We start from the raw sequence: 25,435 nt of genomic DNA, 5'->3' as shown, positions 1-25,435 counted from the left end.
GCCTTGCTGGGAGGCTGGTGGTGGCATGGTTGCAAGGGAGCAGTCCAATGGTGGCAGAATTTCATTCAGCAGCTGGAGTCCCGAGTGTAGGATCCAGCTCCCAGGGAGGAAACTGAGTAGAATTAAACAGGAAGTATATGCTGTAGAGGCACTCCAGGCACAGCAGGAAACTGAGGCTCAGATGGAACACTGAAACCCACACTGCAGGGGGTGGTGGTGTGACCGAGACTTGGGGGGCATGCACAAGTACACGTGGACCAGGGCCCAGAGACCTGGCAGCAAGGCCAGCCCCACTCCTCTCTCACTGATGGAGCAGGGCTTGCCAAGGTACTTTGCACCCCGATCACAGTGAGATCGAAACATGATGTTTAGACCCTGTGGACATTTTAAAAATTGAAATTAAATTCACTTCACGAAATTAACCATTTCGAAGTCATCAGTTTGGTAGCATGTAGTACATGCAGAGTGTTGTGCAACCACCACCTCTATCTAGCTCCAAAATACTTCCGGTACTCCACAGTAAAACCCTTTACCCATAAGCAGTGAACTTCATTCTCTCCTCAGCCCCTGGCAACCACCAATCTGCGTGCTGTCTCTATGGATTTGCCTATCTCAGTAAATTCCATTCATATAAATGGAATCATACAGTATGTGATATTTTGCCTCTGATTTTTTTCACTTGTATAATGTTTTTGAGGCTCATGTATATTATGATATGTGTTGGTACTTCATTCCTTTATATATCTGAATAACATTCCGTTACATGTACATGCCACAATTTGTTTGTTCCTGTGAACATTTTTGACACGAAATGGTCACAAGATAAAGATGGAAACATTTACACAACAGTGAAAAATCACCAGATGTTATCAGACCTACATTAACCTTTCAATACACATATATATATTTTTTAACCAGGGAATATACAATAGATGTGTTGCTCCACCCCTGAGCCTCACCCCATCCCTGGGAAGGACAGTGATGAGTCTGGGACAAGGGTAGAAGAGGACAAAGAGATGGTTCCAAACCTACTTTGTCTCTTGGGATCATAAAGTAAGTTATTGGCCTGCTGGTGGGCAGGACGGGAGCCCAGACCTCCCAGGGCAAGGTCTGGCCTGCTATAGGCTGGGTGCACAGAATCCACTGCAGGATTGTGGTTTTCTGGTGTCTGTGTCTGCCACTTGGTGGATGAGGCTAGTCTAGAGGCTAATGCAAGCTTCCTGAGAGCAGGGCCAGGGACCAGAGGATTCTGGGACTCGTTCCTCCAGTGGCTGGAGCTAGCTCCTGGGCCTTCTGTTAGGCAGAGCTGTGTTCAGAGACAGCTGTGTGCTCAGGAGATCTTTAGGCAGCCTGTCTGCTGATGGGAGGGTCTGTGTCTCCCCTTTTCCCCAGTTAATTGCTTGGCCTGAGGCATCTCAGCACCTGCAGGCTGTTGGGCTAATGAGCTGGAGGGAGATTTCAAAAAGGCACCACCAGCACCAACATCTACATGATAGACGTAGCTCCCAAGAATGGCTACTGCCAGTGTCTCTGTCCCTAAGGTGAGCCACAGTTCCCTCCACCCCTTCTGGGAGACACTCCAAAACCAGCAGGTAGGTCTGACCGAGGCTCCTATCAAATTACTTGCTTTTGCCCTGGGACCTGGAGTTTGTGGGATTTTGGGTGCCCACTTAAGAACTGGAGTCTCTGTTTCACCCAGTCCCTGGGGCTCCTGAAATCAAGCCCCACTGTCTTTCAGCACCAAATGCTCTGGGAGCTCATCTTCTCAGTGCAGGAACTTGGGGGGGGGGTAGCCTGTTGTGAGGCTCAAAACTCTCATGGGACGGTGGTGGTGGGAATGGTGGGAGAACCTCTGCATTGTCATTATTCTCCAGTATAATTATGTGCCTACCCGGGGTACAGGACTTTGTCATGAGTTTGCCCCTCCTACCCATCTGGTTGTGGTTCCTTCTTCATGTCTTTAATTGTAGAAGTTCTTTTCTGGTATGTTCCGGTCTTTTTCATTGATAGTTGTTCAGCAAATAGTTGTGATTTTGGTGTGCCCGTGCCAGAAGGAGAGCTCAGGCTCTTTCTACTCTGCCATCTTGGCGGATCTCGTGAAGTGAGTGTAAAACAGGTTGGCATATTTTATCCTGTAACCAAAATGGCTTGATTAGATCTTTTAAACCCAGCATGTAACCACAGGGTAACAAAGTCATATACCTAGTCATACATTACATCATCTAGAAGAAGCGTGGGCTGAAATCCATTGAAGACACAAACAGCTCTAGAAAGATGGGCATAGCGTCCTCTGTGCTGTAGAAGATGACATTTCTCCATAGATCCATCACCATTCATTTGCAACCACTAATCAAAGAATTCTCCTTGAACTGTTTGCCTTCCTGCAAGCCTGATTGCTACAGAGAACACCCAAACTAAAGCCAGTGAAGAAATGAGATTAAGAAGAAAGAAGGGCTTTCTTGATGGCTCAGTGGTAAAGAATCTGCTTGCAAGGCAGGAGATGTGGGTTCAGTCACTGGGTCAGGATGATCCCCTGGAGAGGAAATCGCAACCCACTCCAATATTCTTGCCTAGGAAATCCCATGGACAGAGGAGCCTGGCGGGCTACAGTCCGTGGGGAGTCAGAAGAGTCTTCAGAAGAGTCAGACATGACTTAGCAACTAAACAACAAGAAAGAACACCCCCTCTCCTTTCATGATTAATTATTGTAGGCTGATTTCAGCTACATTTTTCCTTGGGTATTTCCTTAACATTTTGCATTTAACAGCCCCTGGAAGCCAGGGAAATAGAGGAGAAAAAGCTCTATAATATCTCAGTTCTGTGCTATTCGTAAATGAAAATCATTGTTAATTTAGGGTTTGACAGCTGTGGTGCATTGTAAGTCCAGGGCAGCTGTCATCAGCACTCGGGCTTATTTTTCAAACAGATGTTTAATTTGACTTTAGTGTTATTGCCAATTTTTGAGGAAAAAGAGAAGGGGAAGCAGAAACAGAAATAATCATTTTATTCATCATTTGGTTTCTTTTCAAAACATAAATCGGTATGATTAACGATGACATCAGAATTGCTCTAATTGCAGTTTTGGGTGCAGGGCTGGTTAACTGTCATCTCCTTATGTGGTCCAGAGTCCTTTTTTCCCTAAAGTCAGAGGCTGTTTTGTGGTAATTACACCTAGACTCTGAACAACAGTCCCAGCTACCCAGAAAAGCCTTCCAGAGTGCAAGAAAAAATCGAGGAGTGGTGGTGATGGGTGACTGGGCTGCAACCCCAGATGAAAGCTGCGAGACTGAGGCCTGTCCTGGGGCTGTGGAACCAGGAAGCTGGCGATAGCAGAGCCCCTGGAATGGCAGCCAGGGTCTCCCACTCACTCTCCCATCTCTACCATGCTTATGGGGCTCAGGCAGCTGGGTTCGTGCATCCTCACAGTGTGCAAATCAGTCTCAGTGTATAAAATCAAATACATCTGTGGCTCCATGTAGAAATCTGGTGAGTCAGAACGTCCTTGAAAAGGCCCCACTGTTCCAGTCCACATCGCTGGGAAGAATCTTCCTTCACACCAGCTGTGTCACTATGCAAACCCACTTCCTGGATCTGATTCCTCTATCCTCGCTTTTTTTGAGTTTGGGTCCTATTCTGTACCATCTATCATGAGTCCAGTCACAGGCCCCTGGTCCCTAACCAACAAGGCCTCTGTTGCTGGGACTCTAGATTCAATAACACACTTACTTCATTTATTCGTACATGGAGAGGACAGACTCACCTTGCCTGCTTCCTCAGTTGTGTTGTGTGCTATATGAAAGAAGAGCCCACCCCAGGGATAAAGTTGGCAGGTGTTCTGGATCCCAGCTCTTAAGTCATGCTTGGATAGAGGAATGATCCACAGCCTAACCCAGTAGTGCTCGAAATAGCAGGATGCTCTCAGCAGAACCAGAGATGTGCTCCCTGAGGGCTAAGTCTGACTCCTCAAAGGGTGACCCCCCGTTTCTTTAACTGGAAAATATTGTTTGCAGATTATTAATCAGGAACTAATCCCTGGTGGCTCAGATGGTAAAGAATCTGCCTGCAATGCAGGAGACCCAGGTTCAATCTCTGGTCAGGAAGATCCTCTGGAGAAGGGAATGGCAACCCACTCTAGTATTCTTCCCTGGAGAATCCCGTGGGCAGAGGAGCCTGGTGGGCTACAGTCCATGGGGTTACAAAGAGTCAGACAGGACTGAGTGACTAACACACATAAGATTAGGCTTCTGCCAGGTTGATCACCCCAGAATTTGAGGGAATCCTAGAACAATTTTTGCGCTTCCCTGATAGCTCAGTTGGTAAAGAACCACCTGCGATGCAGGAGACCCTGGTTCGATTCCTAGATCAGGAAGATCCGCTGGAGAAGGGATAGGCTACCCACTCCAGTATTCTTAGGCTTCCCTTGTGGCTTAGCTGGTAAAGAATCTGCCTGCAATGAGGGAGACCTGGGTTTGATCCCTGGGTTGGGAAGATCCCCTGGAGAAGGGAAAGGCTACCCATGCCAATATTCTGGCCTGGAGAATTCCATGGACTGTATAGTCCACGGGGTCACAAAGAGTCGGGCACGACTAAGCGACTTTCACTTTCTTTAGGACAATTATTATGGTATCAAAAGCTCTGACCTGTTGCTTGCCACGTGGTTACCTGAGTCTAGACTCCTCCAGCCACTGCTTCCCCACCTTTCCTCCACTCTTGGAGCCCATCCCTCAATACCTCACATCACAGTTATGGCTAAGCAACAGTGGTAGTAAGATGTTGTTAAAAGCTTGGGGAGTCAGAGAAGAGAATCATAACACAGAGGCCCTATGTCACTGGCTTATAGATTTAGTTATTCTCAGGGCCCATAAGCCCAAGCTCATCCTTGGAGTTTCACTACCCTAACACTTGGTGGGCATCAGGCTCTCTTCCCAACATCAAGGGCCAGTTTAGTTCCCCCTCAAGAGAGTGCCCCATTTGAGTCCCACTTGACCCAAATCCAGACTCAATTTTCCTCTGGATTAGTTTGTTTGACATTGTAGTTACGAAGATGGTTTCAGGTCACAGTCCAAGACTGAGTTCTGACTCCACCTCTTAGAAATGACTTCAGGCAAGTCATTAAACTCTGGATACTTCAGATGCCTTTCCTGTCCAGTGGGGATAATAATAGTACCTACCTTATAGGGTTGCTTGAAGGTTAGATAAGTTAATATATGTGAAGTGTTTAGAACAGTGTCTGGTCCAGAAGCAACTCTGTACAAGGCTATATTATTATCATTATCATTATTATTGCTTTACATTTGTAATACAATGAAGATTATCACAAAAATGTCTCTGAGACAAAAGAAGTGGTTCACCCCTCGAAGTGAATTCCAGTTTCTGGCATTTAGGACAAAAATTATAAATGGTTTTTTGAACTTAAAAACTGTTAAGTTTCAGTCTCACTGAATCTCGTTTCCCTTTGCTTGCTTGCTTCTTGCCAATTTCCATAAAGACTAAGAAGCAGTGTTAATAAAAACATAAAATAGTCATGTTAAATTTTTAAAAAATCAAGATCTGGGAAAATTAAAATTAAAATATAACATTGAGACAAGAGGAAGACCAAGCACAAATACACAGTAGCCTAGTTCCCATGGAGCTGTGATAGTAACAGATTACAACCCAGTAAATAAAATGAGAAATTACAGGTCAACTGATATAAATAAATACCTATGCTAGCTAAATAAATGAATGCAAAATTGGAAAGTTTGATAAAGAACAGGATGTTTATATAATCTCAAAATACCTGCCCTCAAAATATTAACTTAAAAAGAGAAAGCCAGGAGTGTTAGAATGGGGAAGTTCAGCAGACACCTGTAATGGGACAAATCTGAATTTAAATTTCATGCCCACGACAGGATGCAGTGAGAAGAACACAGCATCGTTTCTGTGATATTCCTGCTCAAGGTGCATAACCTTTACCGACATGTAATCTTCAGAACTTTCAAAGTCAAAGAAGTCAAGGAAAGCCTGAGGAACTGCTACAGATTGAAGAAGGCATATTAAATATAATCTAAGAGCAATGCTGTGATTCTAAATAAGACCTCCTGGGCATAAAAGAGCAATTGTCAAAACCTGAATAGGGTTTGAGGATTAGATGTATTAATGTTAACTTCCCGAGTCTTACTGTTACATTGTGGTTACATAAGAGAATATCTTTGTTTGTAGGGAAAACGTGAAAGTACTCAAGGTGATTGGATATCATGTCAACCACTTACTTTCAGATGCTTCAGGGGAGAAATGTTCTTTGTACTGTTCTGGATTTTTTTTTAAGGTTGAAATAGTTTCAAATTAAACAGACTCAGCTCAAAGGCAGGAGGGGTTAAAGAGGAAAGAGAAGAATTGCCTTTGCATCTTTCCTTCACTTCTTCCTTCTTTTTCCATTTTCTTCCTGGTTTCTTGCTACCAGAAGGTTGGGCTAAGGTGAGGATGAGAAGATGTTGTTGTTCAGTCGCTCAGTTGTGTCCAACTCTTTGTGACCTCATGGGCTGCAGCAGGCCAGGCTTCCCTGTCCTTCACTGTCTCCCAGAGTTTGCTCAAACTTATGTCCATTGAGTCGATGACGCCATCCAACCATCTCATCCTCTGTCGCTGGATGTCATGATCTTAGTTTTTTGAATGTTGAGTTTTAAGACAGCTTTTTTCACTCTCCTCTTTCACCTTTTATCAAGAGGCTCTTTAGTTCTTCTTCACTTTCTGCCATTAGGGTGGTGTCCTCTGCATATCTGAGAAGACATTGATTGGGTTCAATCAAGAAGACAGGCCAGGACTTGTTAGGTCTCAGACGCTGGGGTGTCCTTTTATTCCTTGACTTCTTCACTGCTGTACCACAGATTCCTCAGAGGCAGCGTGCCAGGCACCAAGGATGCAGAGCGCAGCCTCGCTTGTGGTGGCAGGGGTCATGGGGAATGGATGGACCGGCCACTGGGCAGCACACATGGGAAGAGCACAGGGCTGAAAGGGAGGGAACCCAGCCTAGTCTGAGGGGGTGCAGAAGGTCCAAAGAGATCAGCTTGTGAGCTGACAGAAGACCGCAGCAGAGGAAACTGTGTGGGAGCGTCCTGAGGCCAGATAAAGCCAGGAGCATTTGAGAACCTGAATGTGGTCCTGATGGTGGAGTAGGTAAAAGTATGGTTAGGTCAGAGGTGGCTGGCACTCAAGAAATGTGACTGTTTTTCTTTGCTTTTCTTCTTTTCTTTATCCTGCTTATCTTTCTTTCTTTCTCTCCTTCCTTCCTTTCTTTTTCCCAAAACACCCCTCCTTTGAGCATTCAGCTGAGTGTTGCTCTAATTTTTTTAATGACGGTAATAATAATAGCCGAAATGTATGCCAGAAACTCTGTATACAAAGAAAATACCACTCTCCCATTTTATGGCAAGGAAGCTAAGGCTCAACTTGCCCAGCGTCATAAGTAGTGACACTGGCATTTGAACCCCGGACAGTCTAACTTTGCAGCCCAAGCTTTTATTTTCCTTTTTAAAAATTTTTATTTATTTTTTAATTGGTGGAAAGCTGCTTTAGAATTTTGTGTTGGTTTCTGCTGTAGAACAATACAAATCAGTCATAATTATATATATATATATGTATATCCCTTCCCTCCTGTGTCTCCCACCCCTCCCCCACTCCTCTAGGTCATCAGAGTGCCAGGCTGAGATCCCTGGGTTACTTAGCAACTTCCCACTATCTATTTTACATATGATACTGTATTTATGCCAGTGCTACTTTCTCAGTTCATCCCACCCTCACCTTCCCCTGCTGTGTCCACAGTCCATTCTCTACTAGGTTCATCAGTATCATTTTTCTAGATTCTATACATATGTGTTAATATCCGATACTTGTTTTTCTCTTTCTGACTAACTTCACTCTGTATCAGAGGCTCTAGGTTTATCCACCTCACTACAACTGACTTGAATTTGTTCCTTTTTTATGGCTGAGAAATATCCCATTGTATAAATGTACCAAACTTTATCCATTCATCTGTCGTTGGGCATCTATGTTGCTTCCATGTCCTGGTTATTGCAAATATTACTGCAGTGAACACTGGGGTATGTGTGTCTTTTACAATTGTGGTTTTCTCAGGGTATATGCCAAGCAGTGGGATTGCTGGGTCACATGATAGATTTATTCCTAGATTTTTTTAAGGAATCTCCATACTGTTTTCCATAATGGCTATATCAGTTTATTAATACGTTCCCACCAACAGTGCAGGAGGGTTTCCTTTTCTCCACATTCTCTCCAGCATTTATTATTTGTAGATTTTTTGATGATGGCCATTCTGACTAGCGTGAGGTGTTATCTCTTAGCAGTTTTGATTTGCATTTCTCTAATAACAAGTGATGTTGAGCATCTTTTCTGTGTTTATTGGTCATTTATAGGTCTTCTTTGGAGAAATGTATGTTTCAGTCTTCTGCCCATTTTTCGATTGGGTTGTTTTTCTGATATTGAGCTGTATGAACTGCTTATATATTTTGGAGATTAACCCTTTGTCAGTTTCTTCATTTGCAATTATTTTCTCCCATTCCAAGGGCTGCCTTTTCATCTTGTTTATAATTTCCTTTGCTGTGCACAAGCCAGGTCCCATTTGTTTATTTTTGTTTTTATTTCCATTAATCTAGGTGGTAAGTCGGAAAGAATCTTGCTGTGATTTATATCACAGAGTATACTGTCTGTGTTTTCCTCTATGAGCTTTATAGTTTCTGGCCTTACATTTAAGTCTCTGCCACGGTGTGTGAGTAGTTCTTTACTGAGACTGAATGCTTGTGAGGACTGACTTTTATAAAGGAGGCTTGCGAGCCTCATTAGTTTTCTAACTGGGGAGGGCTTATGAACTCTGGTCTGTGGATGCATCTTACCCACTCAGGTCCACTCCCCTCTCACCCCGCTCACTGCCTTCCCACGCCTGTATGGTCAGCAGCCTTGTGAGACCTACCATGGGGCCAGGTAAACCCGGAACCGGGGCGGGGCCGGCTGATGGTTGTACCCTACGCGGCAGCACAGCCACAGCAGCTCACAGTAGAGGAGGGCAGGAGGGGGCTGCAGAGGATGCGCCCCAAAGTCCTCACTGGAAAAGGCAGCCACAAGGGAAGAAACAAGACCAAGCTGGTCAAGAGGAGAGGTTTAGGGTGGACACCATGACTGCGTGAGACAGCGGTATAAAAGGCCCATTTGCATGTGGTGCTGTAGGTGGCACTTGGCCTCAGAGGGAATGAGTGCCAGTGTATCTTTTGTTGCCCTCCAGCCCCCCCGCCAGCCTCCCTCAGGGATCAGTCATTCAATGGACAAACGTTTCATGAGCACCTACTGTGTGCTGGGCTTGTGCCGGGTATGGGGGAGGGAAGAAGAGAGACAAACGCTGAGGGACTGGCACGTGGATGTTACCTGCGAACCTTTAACGCCAAGCTGTCTTTGAAACACGCTGCATTTCTGTGTTCACTTGAGCCCCTGGAACACAGCCAAGAGTTACTGGCTGAGGCGGGTGAGGTGAGGGGGTTAGTGTGGGAAGGGAGAAGAACAAACCCCCCAGTAGCCGCTGCCATGGCCATCTCAAAACTAGCTCTTTATGGAAAAGCCTAACTTCCACACCCCTCCACAATCCCCACAGATTCTGTTGCTAATAACATTTTTCAAGCTGGTTCTCAACTGATTACATTATATTAGACAATTTGCCTGTTGCAGAGGGGCTCTGGGGTCAGACAAGTCAAGGTTGGAGTCTTGGCTCTACCCAATCTGAACCTGGTGTCTTTCCTATAAAATGAGGGTAAGGAGCTAGGGGGTGGGAAGTATCTCTTTTCAATTTTAAAATAGTTTAGGGTTTACAGAGCAGCTTCTCAGTACTCTTGGAAGGGCAACATCCTTATCACTGTGGGAGGTTAAGGCTTACAGAGGTAATGTGATTTGAACTGGGTCACAGAGACTCTAAGTGTAAAAGTCAAGATAGGAACCTGTTCTCCACTTTTGAAATAGAAAAGATTTTCTGTGTTTATACCTATTTTTAACCCATTCTGGTGATCAGAATCACCATACAACACTTAGGACGCTTATGTATTCTATCTTTGCCCCATAGTTTTAGCTTGAGAGTTGGGAGAGAGCTATGGGTTGTGGAGTCAACCTCACTGGGTTCCCAATCCTGACTCCACTGCTTAAGAGTTGTATAAACATGTGCAAGTACTTGGTCCCTCTCTACTTTGGCTTTTTACTGCAAAGGAGATAATAATAGTACCTACCTCATAGGTGGGAGAATTAAACCAGATAATGTATCAGTGATTCTCAACCCTGGCTGCAAAATGGAGTCATCATCTGAGCAGCTTCGTAAAATCACCTATGTTCTGCACCCTCCCTCCCCTCTGGGAATCTGATTTCCTTGGACTAGGATGGAATCAGGGTGTCAACACTTTTTAAAAGTTCCCCCAAATGACTTTAATGAGTAGCCAGGGCTGAGAACACTTGAAGTCTATAAAATGCTTACCGTGGAGTACCTGGCACACAGTGAGGACTCAGTAGATGTTGGTCATTGTATACAAGCTGATAAAAATCTAGGCTTGTGCACTAACATTGGTGAATTGGTACCAACATCCAACGGGCCCTAGTCACTCTGCAGTGCCCTGTGGGTAGGTTCAGGGATGAGCAAGAAAAGGTCTCTACTTAATAAGGATTTCATTAACTCTCTGGTTGGGTAGAAAAAGAACAAGTACATGAGAAGTTAAATAGCAACATGAGGTTTAACGTAGAAGAAAGGAAGATCATATTTTTCAAGCTTTTACTTCATGCCAGAAACTTTCCATACTGGCTGAACTCATTAATGCTCACAAGGGTAGATATTAACCCTAATTTGTAGGGCAGAAAACTGAGTCTCAGGGCTGTAATTCATCTAGGTCACAGTAAAGAGATAGATCCAGAAAAAATCTGACCTGCTTGACTACAAAGGTCTTTCTGTTATACTGTGTCTTTATCATGCTGATTACAATGAAAATGAATAAGTGAGATTAGAATTTGGAAGGTTTAAATCCAGTTTCTTATGTATGTGTGCGTCTGTTATTCTATGTCTCTGTCACTCTATTCTATCCATTTAGTCTTCCTTCTCTCCTTCCATCATCCATCCATCTATCTTTCCATCTATCCATCCTATTCTCTTACCTAAAATGGCTATAAAACAAGACTTCCAGTTCAAGCAAATATCTTATTCAACAGGCCAACCTTTGGGGTAAGATTTAATTAATTCCTAATTTTTCCTCATAAAGTTAAAAATTAGCATTAAGCTAAACAACATATCACTTCTAGTAAATCATACAAGATTAGGATAGCTGAGGTTATGCTTTAAAGCATGCTAATGGTATTAGAATTTTTAATGTTCATTAAATATGAGGCCTAAACAGTAATACAAATAGAGGAAAATAAAATTAACATGATTAAATACATTCAGAGACTATTTATTCTGTTAATTGTTCAAATTTAGGCAATAGTCAGATTGCAAAAAGACTTGCAGCTGCAGCTCCAAAATAGCTGGTCCTCCCCTCAGCTGTTGCTAATTAATGCAATTTTCCTAATAACAGTTTTCTGATAGAGGAGAGACAGTAGCAAATCAAAACAACTTCATGTTTATGCTGATGAGCCCTGACAACAACCAAAAGAACCCTACGGGATCCAAGTGGAAGCATTGCTAACTGCAGGTTTCTATGTAGTATTCCTCAGGCATAAACGACCTTCACTTTGTCACAAAAATGCAGGGCTGTGGGAGAAGAGCATGGCAAGTCAGGTCATCATATCGGCCACAGCCATGCTGGGTCACAATGGGATTATGCCACAGGCTCCAGAGAGTAGCAGAAAAATGCTCCAAACAGTTGTCCATTGCTGTGTACCTAGGCCTGTGAGAGTGACCAATCATCTCTTAATTTGTCTGACTGGTTTTTTTTTCAAAAGACAATTCAAAGAGGCCAGTTTGCACTATTTTTATACATACTGAATATGCATATTGAACTACTTGGCAGAATTAGCAGGAAAGCAACTCAGAAGCAGCCAGCATCCCTCATGTCCAGTGCATCTATGGTTGCCTTTGACCCCTGTGTTGATCCCTAGTCCAACCAGTGGCAGTTTGTTGGTTTCAGTAAAATACGTTACACAAATCATAACAATTTATGGATCAAAGGACTGGTTTGGCCTTCCTAAGGGAAGTACCAGACACATAGGAGGCCAGGATTTATTAGCTTTTTCCAATACAATTGACATTGACAATCCAACACAATATCATCCTAAACTTGGCCAGTCAGTGACCTTAGACCTTGGGCCACAAGGGATTCCTGGTCATCTCTAGGGCAGCTTGAACAGAGAAGAATCCAAGTCAGCAGCAAGTTGAATTACAGATTTTCAAGACTAGCTATGTCAATCAAAAGAAACACTGTGATAATTTGGATGCAAAGTGTGGGTGGTGGGAGAGTAATCAATACAGTGCAAAATATCATTTCCAAAAGATCATTACCAAATATCCTCCTAGGATAAGGATTCTGTCAAGGAAGTTCACTTCCTTGATGTGTATCTTCGTTATCAGAAACATCCTTGACATGGAGCCATCCAGAAAGGTAGGAAAGTGTACATTCCAATCTGATGGCACAAACTCACCTAGTTGCAAACTCACCAGTGACCATCTGGTTTTACTCTTGTTCCTTTATAGAGATGAGGAAATGGAAGTTTTCCTCCACCTCCCTCTCTTTCTGCTCCATGTCCACCGTGACTTCTGTCCCTACTTTGTGAAGGTCGGAGCATTTACTAGGAACACAAGCTCTCAAGTCCAACTTCCTCATCTCTCCAAGACATGCAACATATAAATGTGATTGCGCTATCACCCTTGTTGTTGTTTAGTTGTTCATCTTTAGGATAGTTATTTTTATTAACTTGTTGGGTTTTAATTTGCTCCTTGCCTGCTCGAAGAGAATAAGATTTTCAGTACTTTGTTTAACATGGATGAAGATGCTCCATGATCACTCCTGTCTCCCACATCAAGCATTGGTGGAATTTTGTTTTGTCTGCGCCATGTGGCATATGGTATCTTAGTTCCCTGACTAGAGATTGAACCTCTGCCCCTGCCTTGGAAGTGTGGAATGTTAACCACTGGATTTCCAGGGAAGTTTCAGTAGAATTTTTTTAAATTTGCCATGTTAAAACAAAACAAAACAAAACTTGGTCACTTGTATTCTGCTCTGCATTAAAACGAGGGGCCATACTTCTCTTTCATATTTTTTTTTTTTACTCAAAAAGTTAAAACTCTTGTCTGTCTTTCTTCCTTTCTTTCTATCACTTTCTCCCTCCTTTCCTTTCTGCTTTTTAATTTATCTCTGAAAATATTTTCCACGAGAAAGGCTGGGAAATAGGACAAATCGAGCCCAGATTCTGTGGCTTCCTGTGGTCTCATGTTGTCCCTCTCAGGCTCTGGGGGGTCCGGATGATCATGGTTTACCTCTGATGAGCTCATGTGACATAAGAATGAGGTCAGATGCTATAACAGGGGTGCAGATGTTAAAAAGAAATAACATGGGACAAATCTGGAATGAGTCAAAATATAAGGCCTATGGGTGACTTTCTTTTAAAGAGTCAACTCACAGGATGAGCAAAGAGTGGTGCATCATGTAATCAGCAACTGTCTTTTCCATAAAGAAAGTGCTGTCCTGGGCTTAACCTCCTCCTGGCAGACATACCGTCTTCCTGTTGATTCCCAGCCTTGTGAAGGGATTTTAAATTCAACTCAAATGGTTCTCTTTGAGAACAGCAGTTGCCATCAGCCGAGCTTGAATAAAGTGAAGCAGACTTAACTGGTCTTTATGCAATGGGAAATGTTTCATGACTCAGACCAGTCACTGTTTGCTGCTCACCCAGCACGCTGTACAGAGGAGTACAGAGGAGTTTCTGCTTCTTGCCAGATTGTGTCCATAGAGTATTAAATTACAGGTCAAGTCAGTCCATGAAAACATATCAGAACAGCACATCTTCAGTATGTCCTGCATGAAAGGCACTGTGCTAAGTGCTAGAGGGGCTGCGAGGGTGCAGCAAGACCCTTTCCCTGAAAAAGCTCAGAATTTAGTCAGAAGTCCAAAGTGTAAACTCACAATAAGTTAAATGGCAATGCAAGATATTAAAGTTCAAGCAAACATCAAGAGTACCCAATGCCTGAACATGGCAAAGATCAGTGGTGTTCAAGGAATCCAGAGGAGGTCACTCTGAAGTTTCTGGTCAATGAGGCTCTCAGGAGGCCATGAGATGGTGTGACTGGGCAGAGCAGAGGCAGAAATACATTCCTGGTTTGAGTAGCATGGCCAGAAGCTGGGAGGGGTTGTGTGACAACCAGTGAAAAGGCAAGGCTGAGTTCAAGTGGTTGGCAAAAGTGTTGGAGGAGGGGGAGGGGGTGTCAGACTTAGAAGGCAGCCTGTGTCCTGGTGTTCAGGGTTGTGGATGTTTAGCCAAGAGCTCAGACTGTGATCATAAGTGAGAGGGGAATCTTTGTTTAGAGAGGATCTACTATGTGTCAGACCCTGGGCTGGGGTGGGGTGGGGCTGATATGGAGATGGGGTAATTAGGACTATGGTACCACTACTACCTAGTAATGTGCTGGAGATGGTGATTAACCTCCTAGCTGAGTGCAGGTAAATTGGGTGGGTTGGTAAGAAGAGGAAACTTGTTAGTTTCTATAGTAATTGTACAGGGACTCCTTCATTTGCTCTTCCATGCATGTCCTTCCGATGGGGGCGGCAGGGGCACCTGAAAGCAAACTAACAGGCATGAAGGTCATGACTGCTACCTTAGAGCAGTGGCTCTTAAACCATCTCTCCCCCAAGCAGTGCACACGCTTACAATTTACATACACTTTTTCCTAGGGGTTCAAGAACCCTTTGCAACCCCTTCATGAACCATGAATCCCTAGCTGAGAATCATAACCACCCTCCACACCCTCCCTAACCCTGTAAAGAGGAGGGAGCATCTCCCAACCCACAGGTCCGCTACAGTCCTAGAAGCTCCCAGCTTCACAACAGAAAACCTAGGTGACAGGGAGGCTCCCTAAAGAACAGAAAGGAGGTCAGGTAGCCTGTACTTAAGCTCTCTGCTATGTCACCTGGATTGTTTCCTTACATCTGAGAAACCACGCTGTCCACCCTAACTTAAAGGAACCCATAGAAAGGGGAGGTGGCCATGGCCATGGCAGAGTGGGACCAACTTCAGAGAATAGTGATTTGTGTGAAGCAGCCAGGAGCGAGCTTTCAGTGAGGCAGCACTTACTCTTCCTCAGGCTGGAGTGATTATATGATTAAATCAGTCCTGAATATTCATTGGAAGGACTAATGCTTTAGCTGAAGCTCCAATACTTTGGCCACCTAATGCGAAGAACTGACTTATTAGAAAAGAGCCTGATTCTGGGAAAGATTGAAGGCAGAAGGAGAAGGGGATGACAGAGGATGAGATGGTTGGATGGCATCACCAACTCGATGGACATGAGTTTGAGTGAGTTTTGGGAGTTGGTGATGGACAGGGAAGCCTGGCGTGCTGCAGTCCATGGGGTCACAAAGAGTCAGACATGACTGAGCAACTGAACTGAATGGATGCCCTACACAGAGCATCCAGGCTCTGCAAGGAACACCTGAGGAGCCCAGGAGCAATGCTTCACTTTCTATTTCTTGTTTTCTAGTCAAGACAGATTCTGTTTCAGAAAAGAACATAGTCTGGAGAGAAAGTAGTTGAAACCTTGGGTGCTTGGGATGAAAATTTAACCCTCATCTTTAGAAAAAAAAAAGCCTATATCTTAGTTGGAGATTTAATGAAATGGAATGACAGTTATGTCATTTCACATATCTACTATCATTCTTTGCAGGCCTAATAGTGGTTCTTAAATGTTTCAAGGTCAGGAACCCCTTTGAGAAGCAGATGAAAGCTGTTAACTCTCAACCAGAAATATGCACTTGTGCATATCACACAAAATTTCATCATCCTGAATCCGGTCTGCAAACCCCAGATTAAGAAAGGCAGATGTAAGCCTTGGCCAGAACCTCTGTTAGATTCCAGGTATACAGCGGTGAATAAGACACAGTCCAGGGGCCAGAGGGGCTCATAGTCTGGTGAGAGCTTACAGACATGGAGACACTGGAGGGGAAAGTGAGATAAACACTGATTAGCAGTTTAAACATATGAGACATTATACAATAGAGTCATGGATCCAACAGTGTTACAGAAATGGTGAACTGTCAGTTGTCCCTTGACTATAATACCCTGGGTACCAATAATAATATTATAAAATTCTGGAAAACATGCTAAGACTTATTAGGGAAAAAAAAGTAATTTTTCAGGGACATCAGATTCTGTGTTTTTGTACCCTTGAGTGCATGCTTACATGCTCAGTTGCTTCATTCATGTCCAACTCTTTGCGACCCTATGGACTATACCCCACCAGGCTCCTCTGTCCATGGGATTCTCCGGGCAAGAATACTGGAGTGGATTGTGGTTTCCACCTCCAGGGCATCTTCCCAACCCAGAGATTGAACTGAAGTCTCCTGTGTCTCCTGCACTGCAGGTGGATTTCTTTACCACTGAGCTACCAGAGAAGCCCTTTTGTACCCTTAGGAGAAAACAAATTTGTGGCCTAAAGGTGTATTGTGAGAGATTGTATTTCCCCAGCCTCAAGGTTTAGATGTAGATCTCTTTGCAAGGTTGAGAAAGATACTGAGTATCAAAAGATGTTGAAAAAAATTGATAGTTTGATATCAAACAATTAAAGGATGAAAAATGGTCCTGATCATTAACCAGAATGGCCTGAAAGAGCTTTCACAACTGGGACTACATCCTGCAGTCTATTTGGTCTATGTGGTTTTTTTTAAGATTTTTCCAGCAGATGACAAATCAGCCACAGCTTATACATGTAGGAACACTCCCTCCAGAGAAAAAGGAATATTTCCCTTGCCTGTGTTTTCCTCCCACCCATGTTGCCTATCCCCCCAACTCCTCCCATTTGAAGCCATGTCTCTCTTCAGAGACATGAAGTGTCCTGGCAAGCCTGCTGCTTTCTTCCTAGTCACTGCATGCAGGTGTCTGTCCTCTGCACCCCATGGAAAGTTCTAGCAAAGGGCAGCATAACCTCCCACCCACCAAATTCAAGCCCTCTTTTAAGGCCTTATCTGGAGTGTTCTTCTCCCAGACTCTGACCAAAGCATCCCTGACCCCAATTCTACCTAATCTCTTCCGTGGTTCCCCAGTGCAGTCTCCAGTGTCTCTGAATTTTCTTGGTCTTTTCCTAATGGTCACAAAATGGCTGCCTTGTTTCACGTATTGTTTGTGATCAGCACTGGACGAAGAAAGGACAAGTGGGTCATTAATTTCTTTTATGCAAATTTAAGCAAAACTTTCTCAGAAGTTCTCCTCCCACCCCCTCCAACCCTGTGCTGATAACCCTCTCTTATGTTACTGAGGCTACATATGAATCAAAATGAGGGTTCTGCAAGCAGGGCAGATGAAAGAAGTAGATGTGCACTGCTGTGCAGTGTATTCCTATTCATATCTCCCAGGCTGTCCTCTATTTGGTGTCATCCATACTATGTCTTGTTCATCGTTGTACCTCCAATTCCTAACACAGCTTCATGGCCTCTACTCTGTCAATATCTCTCTTATGGTCTGAAAGTCAATTCCTCATTAGTAATTTTCCATTGGATTTTTAGGGGTAAAATTTAAAGTGCTAGAGTAATAGTATTGACAAGATACATGACAAAGATGAGGTCTAAAACTGGACAATAATAAGAGAAAATGGAGTCATAATGTTTGTTATTCTCTGGGTCATTCTAAGAAGAAATCAACTGAGTGCTAACACTAGTTTTCCTCTGATTTTTGTTAAAATCAGAACCAGGATTTTGTAGATGCAACTTTGTCCAGTAGTATGCATCAAGAAACTCTAGAAGTCCAATGGCCATACAAGGTTGGGAATGGATCATAGTCTTGTTAAGAACCTAACTGACCTCTTGGCCAGATTCTGGTCGTGACCTAAGCTGCAAGTATACATGCAGCAGTGTGTGGAGCAGATTCCCCTGATTCAGGTGAAGAAGTCTGCCCAGAGCAGACAGCAGCACTGCTCCAAAACAGACGGGGGGTGGACCTGCTGAGGAGCTCGTTTAGGTATGCAACTCTAACTCCTGCCAAGAGCTCACCCCTCGTTATAGACTGAGCCTCTGGGACTTCAAGGCCAGTTCTAGTGCTATATTTCCAAGTTATTCCTACAAATAATTCCCCCAACCCCACCTCTACCATCATCTTGGCCCAGCCAGAAATGGCCCCCCGCCTGGTCACCAGAGCACTTGTAGATGATTCTCCAATTAGGGTTCTAACAGACAATGTGTCCTGAGAGTCATTTGGGAATATTCTGTCTTAGAGTATGCCAGTTTGCCATAGGCATAGTTTCTTTAGAATGGCATGATCTGGTCCCCATCTAATCCTGTGGCACCAATTTTATGTCTAGTCTCAAACCTGGTCAATATCCTAGTTGTAATATTATACTGAAGTTTTGCTAAATATTACCATCAGGGACAACTAGGCAAAGTGTGCAACCTCTCTGTTATTTCTTATAGTTGTATGTGAAGCTACAATTAGCTTAATAGAAATTCCAAAAATTAAAAGAAAAAAATTCTTCCTTGCCCTTTCTGTCTTTTGTTTCAGTTACTGGCATCACCAATCCTCCATCTAGTCATTGGGGTTTGTCGATGGGGAGTCAGTTAACTTACCTTCCTCTGTTTCTGTTTTCTCTTCTGCAAAATAGGGATGATATTAGTGCCTACTTCATGGAGTTGGGGGGAGTGTTAAATGAATTTATATTTATGAAGCACTTGGAAGCATGTTTAACTGTTAAATAAAGAAAAAATAAATAAAACATCTTGTACTCAACCTTCTCTTTCTGTCCCAGATCCAGTAAGTTACTTAGTGCTTATAAATTTTTCTATGACGTGTCTCTCAGATTCTCTGTTTTTACTGTTCCTCTGACAACTCAGAACTTGAGTCATTGACTCCTCTTAGAGCTTTGCCAAGGTGAAGTTAGTTACTGCTCTTCTGCTTGCTGTCGCTTCTCCTTTGTTGTGCTCAGCACTGATTTCCTGTTTCCTTTTTCTCTCTCTTTTTCCCTACTGGACTAGAAGGTCCATACTGGAAGGCACTGTCTCTTATTTGCCTTTGAAATTTCAGCTCCTAGCAAACTGCCTGATACAAAATAAGTGCTCAGTAAGTACTTCATGAATGAGTGCTCATTAAACAGGAATAATCTCCTGGCAGCTAGCTCTTTTTATAATTTACTAGATTTGGTCATTTGCAGTCATGGTAGACAATTATAGCAGTCTCTGAATCTATAGCTTTGTGACCTTAGTGTTGGACAACCATGGAGTCCTTACGTGTGCCATAGATAAAGCCCTACAGATAAGTTTTCACTTTTCTTCTCCCATGAGCACATTGCCATGCATGAGCTGCCTGGAAGCCTGTTAATTCCTGGACACAGCTGCATTCCCTGAGATCCACATAAAACCATATAAAATTTGGTAAGAGTCTGGATCATGTTATGCACCCAGCTTCTGTAAATATTTGCTGAGTAACATGAGACCATGATCAGATTAGCACTTGGCAAAGTAAGATAAAACTGTTACTCTCAGTTCCTGATGATGTTACCAATGCTATTCTTTAATATTTTATTCCTATATCCTCCCACAGAGTTGTTCAATCATTGGTAAAAGGAAGTAGATGTTGTTTGTTATAAGCTGGATCACTTCTATGGAAAATATCCCTGCCATCAGAGGCAAATTTTGTAGAGTATTCCAAGAAATGTTCAGTAACAGGGATTTTACTGGAACTGGGAAGAGGGTTGGCAAAAGTTGCAGTCTGGAAACTGCAAACCTGAACTTCCTTGGAGTCATTCATTATCTCTGCCTGAAGCTGTTGACCAAGATAACACTCTCCCTCTTCTCTGCACAAGCAAAGGAGATGGGCCTGACATCAATCATCATAATAGCTTCTGTTTATTAAGTACTTTTATGTGTCAGGCACTTTGTTAGGGGCTGGTGATTTAACAGCAGCAATGATAACAGCTACCACTACTGAATATTTACTTTGTGCAACGTGCATGTTGTAAGGACCTTTCATAAATTACACCTACATGGCAGTGACCCAGCCACTGAGGGTCCATGTGTATTTTTCATTCATTTCGTGGCCTGAACTCACCCAGGTCCTTCAGTTTTTGAGGTCTCCCTGTCCTTTTCAGTGAGACCAGGGACCCCAGGCCTTTTCAGTACTAGGCAGCACACCTCCAACTTAGGCAACTCCAACTTCACTCCAGCAGGCCAGTTCCCCAACAGCAAATGAAGAAACTTCAGACAGAAAAGAACCGAGCACTGAGCATTCAGGATGGCGTTTCTGGAAAGGTTCCACTTTAGGTTTAAAGGAAAACTTTGGAAATGATTAGTAAGTTATTTAGAACCTCAATATTTTAAAGTTTGAGAAGCTAACATACTGAGAAATTTAATTTAGATTTCCTTAACATGCTCTTTCATGATAAGAGAGCATTCAGTATATCAGTATATAAATGCTATGCAACAGGACTGCCAAATTGCAACACAGAATGGGGGAAATTTGTCATTTTGAAATGTTAAGGGAATTCTTACCAACGGCATTCTCATCTTGTGAAGCTATTATTTTTCTGAACTATAATATGATTTATAAATCTCTGTAGAGTTTTATACTTCTGATGGGAACAGGCTTGAAATGAAATGTATTTTCTCAGAATATAAAATTCTCCCAGGAGTTGACCAAACGAGGAATAAAAAGAAACATCCCCTGCAGCCAAGTTTTCCAGTGTCTTGGTCTCTGCTGGCATATCTGTGGTGAATGTTGGCCTTCAGAGTTCTGAACTCAGCTAGACTCTCTTCTCACTCCCCACACTTTCTTCCTGGGTAACATCAGCCACTCCAAAAGCTTTGACCCTGACTTCTGCCCCAGTGATTCCCATATCCATCCTTCTCACCCTCCTCATATCTTTCCTGAGTTACCGGTCCCTGTGTCTACCCACTGAGACCTCCATCACGCCCTCCAGACAGTTCAACCTCAAGCTCTTTCTTTTCCAAACGTCATTCCTTCTATTTGAATCCTAGGGTTGCAACAGTACTAGCATCTATAGAGATAAGTAAGATACAGTTCCTGCTCCTGGGAAGCTTATACTAGCACAGGAGATAGAAAAGTGAACAGGCAATTATAATAGGTCAGTAAGTGCTGGGGTGGGGTTAGCCCAAGGGGTTATGGCTCTCATAGGAAGAGCTTGCAGTCAAGACATCATTCTAAGTAACATCTTGGTTGAGTATGTTAGGTGATTGAGGAGGGTGTGTGTACATGCGTGCGTGCGTGTGTGCGTGTGGTTTATATTGAAGAATCATGAGGAAGGACAGAGGAGTCTCATGGACAGGGGCCCAGAATGTGAGATCATGAAGACAGATTTGGGATATGGTTTGGGTAGGGTGCTCAGGAGGGACTGGAAAGAGATAAGGCTAGACCACCAGGGCCTGATCAGAACAAGCCTTGTATCCCTCATTGGATCTGCACAGAGTTTGAAATCCAAAGTGCATGGTCCAGAGGATTGGCTCAGTTTGGGAATGGGGATGTTTGCTTGTATTTTTATGGAGAGCTTCATGTTATCATGACCCAGGTTCCATGGAGACCCACTGAAGTCTCAGATCTTCACTGTGTGCGCCATGAGATCCTAAAATACATCCCCCCAAAATCAGTCTGAGGTTATGTTTTACAAGAATATTTTCCTCACAGTGCAGTTATACTCTTTATTCGTAATCATCTTTAATCCTTACAAGCACTCTGAGTCTCAGACAGACCGTGGGCTTTGGCAGTAGATGAAAGACTTCAAAACCTTGAGCATGCTACTTAACCTCCCTGCATCTCAGTCATCCTCACCCATAAGATTAGGATGAAAGTAGCACAAACCCTCATCTTAATCCCTCTGAAAATAAGAGCATTTTGATAAGTTTTCTGAACTTGACCTAAACTGATATGAAGCTGTTTATAGATTTTATTTACTCTCTTAGAATGAGTATTCAAATATTTTGCTGCAGAAGATGGATGTGTTTGGTCATGGGGTTGTTAATGGCCTATTGCCATCTTCACTTTCTAATATGTGAAAAACTCTGAACTCAGGAAGACATCTAGCCCAAGTGTTTTGATAAAGAATTTGAGGACCTGTAGTATTTGTAAAGCATAAGATCATAAGAGAATGTACATGAAGGACCTCCCTAGCACAATGAGTGGCACATAACAAGGGCTCAGAAGTTACAACTATTATCAAAAAGAGGGCCACCTTGACATTATAAAACAAGGCTTGAAAGAAACAGAAATATCTTAAAGAAAATATATTTTTCTATCTCTGGCCCCTCAACTATTTATAATGATAGTTTTGGAAAATCTGCAAGTGATGTAATTTTTCTAAGCATCATTTTTTCTGACATTAAATCATGTTGTTGTTGTTGCTCAGTCACGTCCAGCTCTTTTGTGATCCCATGGTCTGTAGCCTGCCAGGCTCCTCTGTCTATGGGATTTCCCAGGCAAGAACACCAGAATGGATTGCATTTCTGTCTCCAGAGGTTCTTCCTGACTAAGGGATCAAACCTGTGTCTCCTGCATTGCAGGTGGATTCTTTACCACTGAGTCACCAGGGAAGCCCCACCTTTATTTTTTTTTTTATTTTTTATTTTTTAAATAAATTTATTTATTTTAGTTGGGGGCTAATTACTTTACAATATTGTAATAGTTTTTGCCATACATTGACATGAATCAGCCATGGGTTTACATGTGTTCCCCTTCCTGGACCCCCCACCCACCTCCCTCCCCATCTCATCCCTCTGGGTCATCCCATTGCCCCGGCCCTGAGCCCTTGTCTCATGCATCGAACATGGAATGGTGTTCTGTTTCACATACGATAATATACATGTTTCAATGCTATTCTCCCAGAACGTCCCACCCTCACCTTCTCCCTCAGAGTCCATAAAATTGTTCCATGCATCTGTGTCTCTTATTCTGACTAGCATATAGGGTTATCGTTACCATCTTTCAAATTCCATATATATGCATTAGTATACTGTATTGTTGTTTTTCTTTCTGGCTTACTTCACTCTGTATAATGGGCTCCAGTTTCATCCATCTCAGTAGAACCGATTCAAATGTATTTTTTTTAATGGCTGAGTAATATTCCATTGTGTATATGTACCACAGCTTCCTTATCCATTCGTCTGCTGATGGACATCTTGGTTGCTTCCATGTCCTGGCTATTGTAAACAGTGCTGCGATGAACATTGGGGTACACGTGTCTCTTTCAATTCTGGTTTCCTCGGTGTATATGCCCAGCAGTGGGATTGCTGGGTCAAATGGCAGTTCTATTCCCAGTTTTTTAAGGAATCTCCACACTGTTCTCCATAGTGGCTGTACTAGTTTGCATTCCCACCAACAGTGTAAGAGGGTTCCCTTTTCTCCACACCCTCTCCAGCATTTATTGCTTGTAGACATCGCAGGGAGAAAGACAATTCGGAGTGTCTGTTACAGACTCTCGCAAAGACAGGTGATGGGAGATTCTGGGAGAGGAAATAGCACAGGTAAGGGAGTGTGGAGTGAAAGAAATGTTCAGAGAAGGAGGGATAAACTTCTCACAGTCTGGCACCCAGGGAGCATGGCACAAAATGCCAACAAATAAAGCTAGGAGGTGTTTGGGGGAAGATTTTTATGAAAAGCCTTGAATACCATGGTAGGTTAATATTTTATCCTGTAGATCAGGTGTTTTCAAATCATTTTATCAAGAGAGTTTTATTGAAATGAAATTTTATTTGCGTGAGAGCTCTGTATACTGCAACCCCACACAAGTCCATTTTGACTTTTTGGCCCAAATGCTCTTTCAAAAGGGCAAACCGGATCATCTCACTCCTCAGGGCACATTCCTCAAAGACTTCTCATCAAGCTTGGAGTAAAATGCCATCTCCCTGCACGGCTCTGGGTGATTTGGCCCTGCCCACCTTCCCAGCTCATCTCACACCTCCCTGGCTCACCACTCATAGGTTCTCCAATGAGCCACAGCCCTCCCCACATCAAGGATCTTACAAAGGATGCCCTCATCTTTGCTCCTCCATCCCACGTGTCTAATAAGCTTCTACTCATTGAAATCTAAGCGCAGCCACCTTTTCTGGGAGGACCCTTTCCTGGCTTGGTCAGGATCCCCTGTGTTACACTCTCTCATACCCTGTGGACGTCTCCATTCATTACCTGAGGATTTGTTTGTTTGATACTTTCTCCCCACTATTCTGCCAACTCTGAGAATGGGAAGTGGCCCCGTATGTCTTGTTTATGACAGTGTCCCTGTCCAATGCCTGCTCGCTAAGCACACCTCCAGAAACTATCTGTTATACGCTGGCCAAAAGTGAGTCATTTTCAACCTCAAAGTATTCTTTCCAAATTCTAACTATCGAAAATACACCAGCAAATACAACAGGAAGACAAATGGGAGAGGAGGCAGCTTTGGGTTGAAATGAGGTTGGTTGAGTTGAAATGGTTGCAGCAAGAATGTGGGGCCTGGGATATTTCCTACTAGGCCTACTCCTTCTCCTCCACAGGGCTCCCTGAGGCATTCTCTCTGTGGTAGGATGCTCCAGCTAACAGAAGGCTTTTTTTTTTTTTTGACTTTGGGGTGAATGTTCTCCAGAGTGTTCTCTTGGCCTGAAGAAACTTTCTGCCTGATGGTCAACAAAATGGATAAATATTCACAGTAGTTTTGTGTCAACAGGAAGTATATTTCATTCGTTTATTTCAACATCTCTTCTCTCTTGCGGTGGGACAGACTGTAAAAGACATCAGTAGGCTGGCCTCAATTTTATTCTTTTGTGTAAGACTGGGGGTAGTGGAGAAGGAAATGGCAACCCACTCCAGTGTTCTTGCCTGGAGAATCCCAGGGATGGCGGAGCCTGGTGGGCTGCCGTCTATGAGGTCGCACAGAGTCAGACACGACTGAAGCGACTTAGCAGTAGCAGGGGGTAGAGAAGATATTTCTTTGGAAAGCCATTTGGCGTAGGCCCAGACCATTGAGACAACTGACTCTGTGCTCAGCAGATCCATGCATACTTAGGCCCTTCCTGGGTTTGAAATCATGTGACATGAGGCAGCTTGTGTGACTTCCCTGGTTCAGTGTGGTCAGCTGTGATGGACTCAAGAGCTCCCTTTATCTGTTAAATAGGGCAAATCAAAGTGAAAATTACCTTTTGATTGAGTAGCATGGCTGAAGAAAATCGATAGAAATGGCCTGAGATCCACTGGCACTGTCTCAGTGTTGTGCTGTAGACTTTTCAAATTGCTGGAACACTAGGTTTCAGGCCTCTTC

At 43.4% G+C, this 25,435-nt stretch overlaps 1 protein-coding gene across 4 annotated transcripts in view; it reads left to right on the top strand.

Moving 5' to 3' along the window:
• Nucleotides 1-25,435, top strand: part of SPON1 (spondin 1) — a 460,458-nt gene that overhangs the window by 263,234 nt on the left and 171,789 nt on the right. The gene's annotated exons all lie outside the window — the stretch shown is intronic.

Source organism: Giraffa tippelskirchi, chromosome 11 (assembly GCF_054371585.1).
Source record: "Giraffa tippelskirchi isolate mGirTip1 chromosome 11, T2T-mGirTip1v1.2.pri, whole genome shotgun sequence".
Classification (NCBI taxonomy): Eukaryota; Metazoa; Chordata; class Mammalia; order Artiodactyla; family Giraffidae; genus Giraffa; species Giraffa tippelskirchi.
This window is presented reverse-complemented; position numbering and strand designations above follow the sequence as displayed.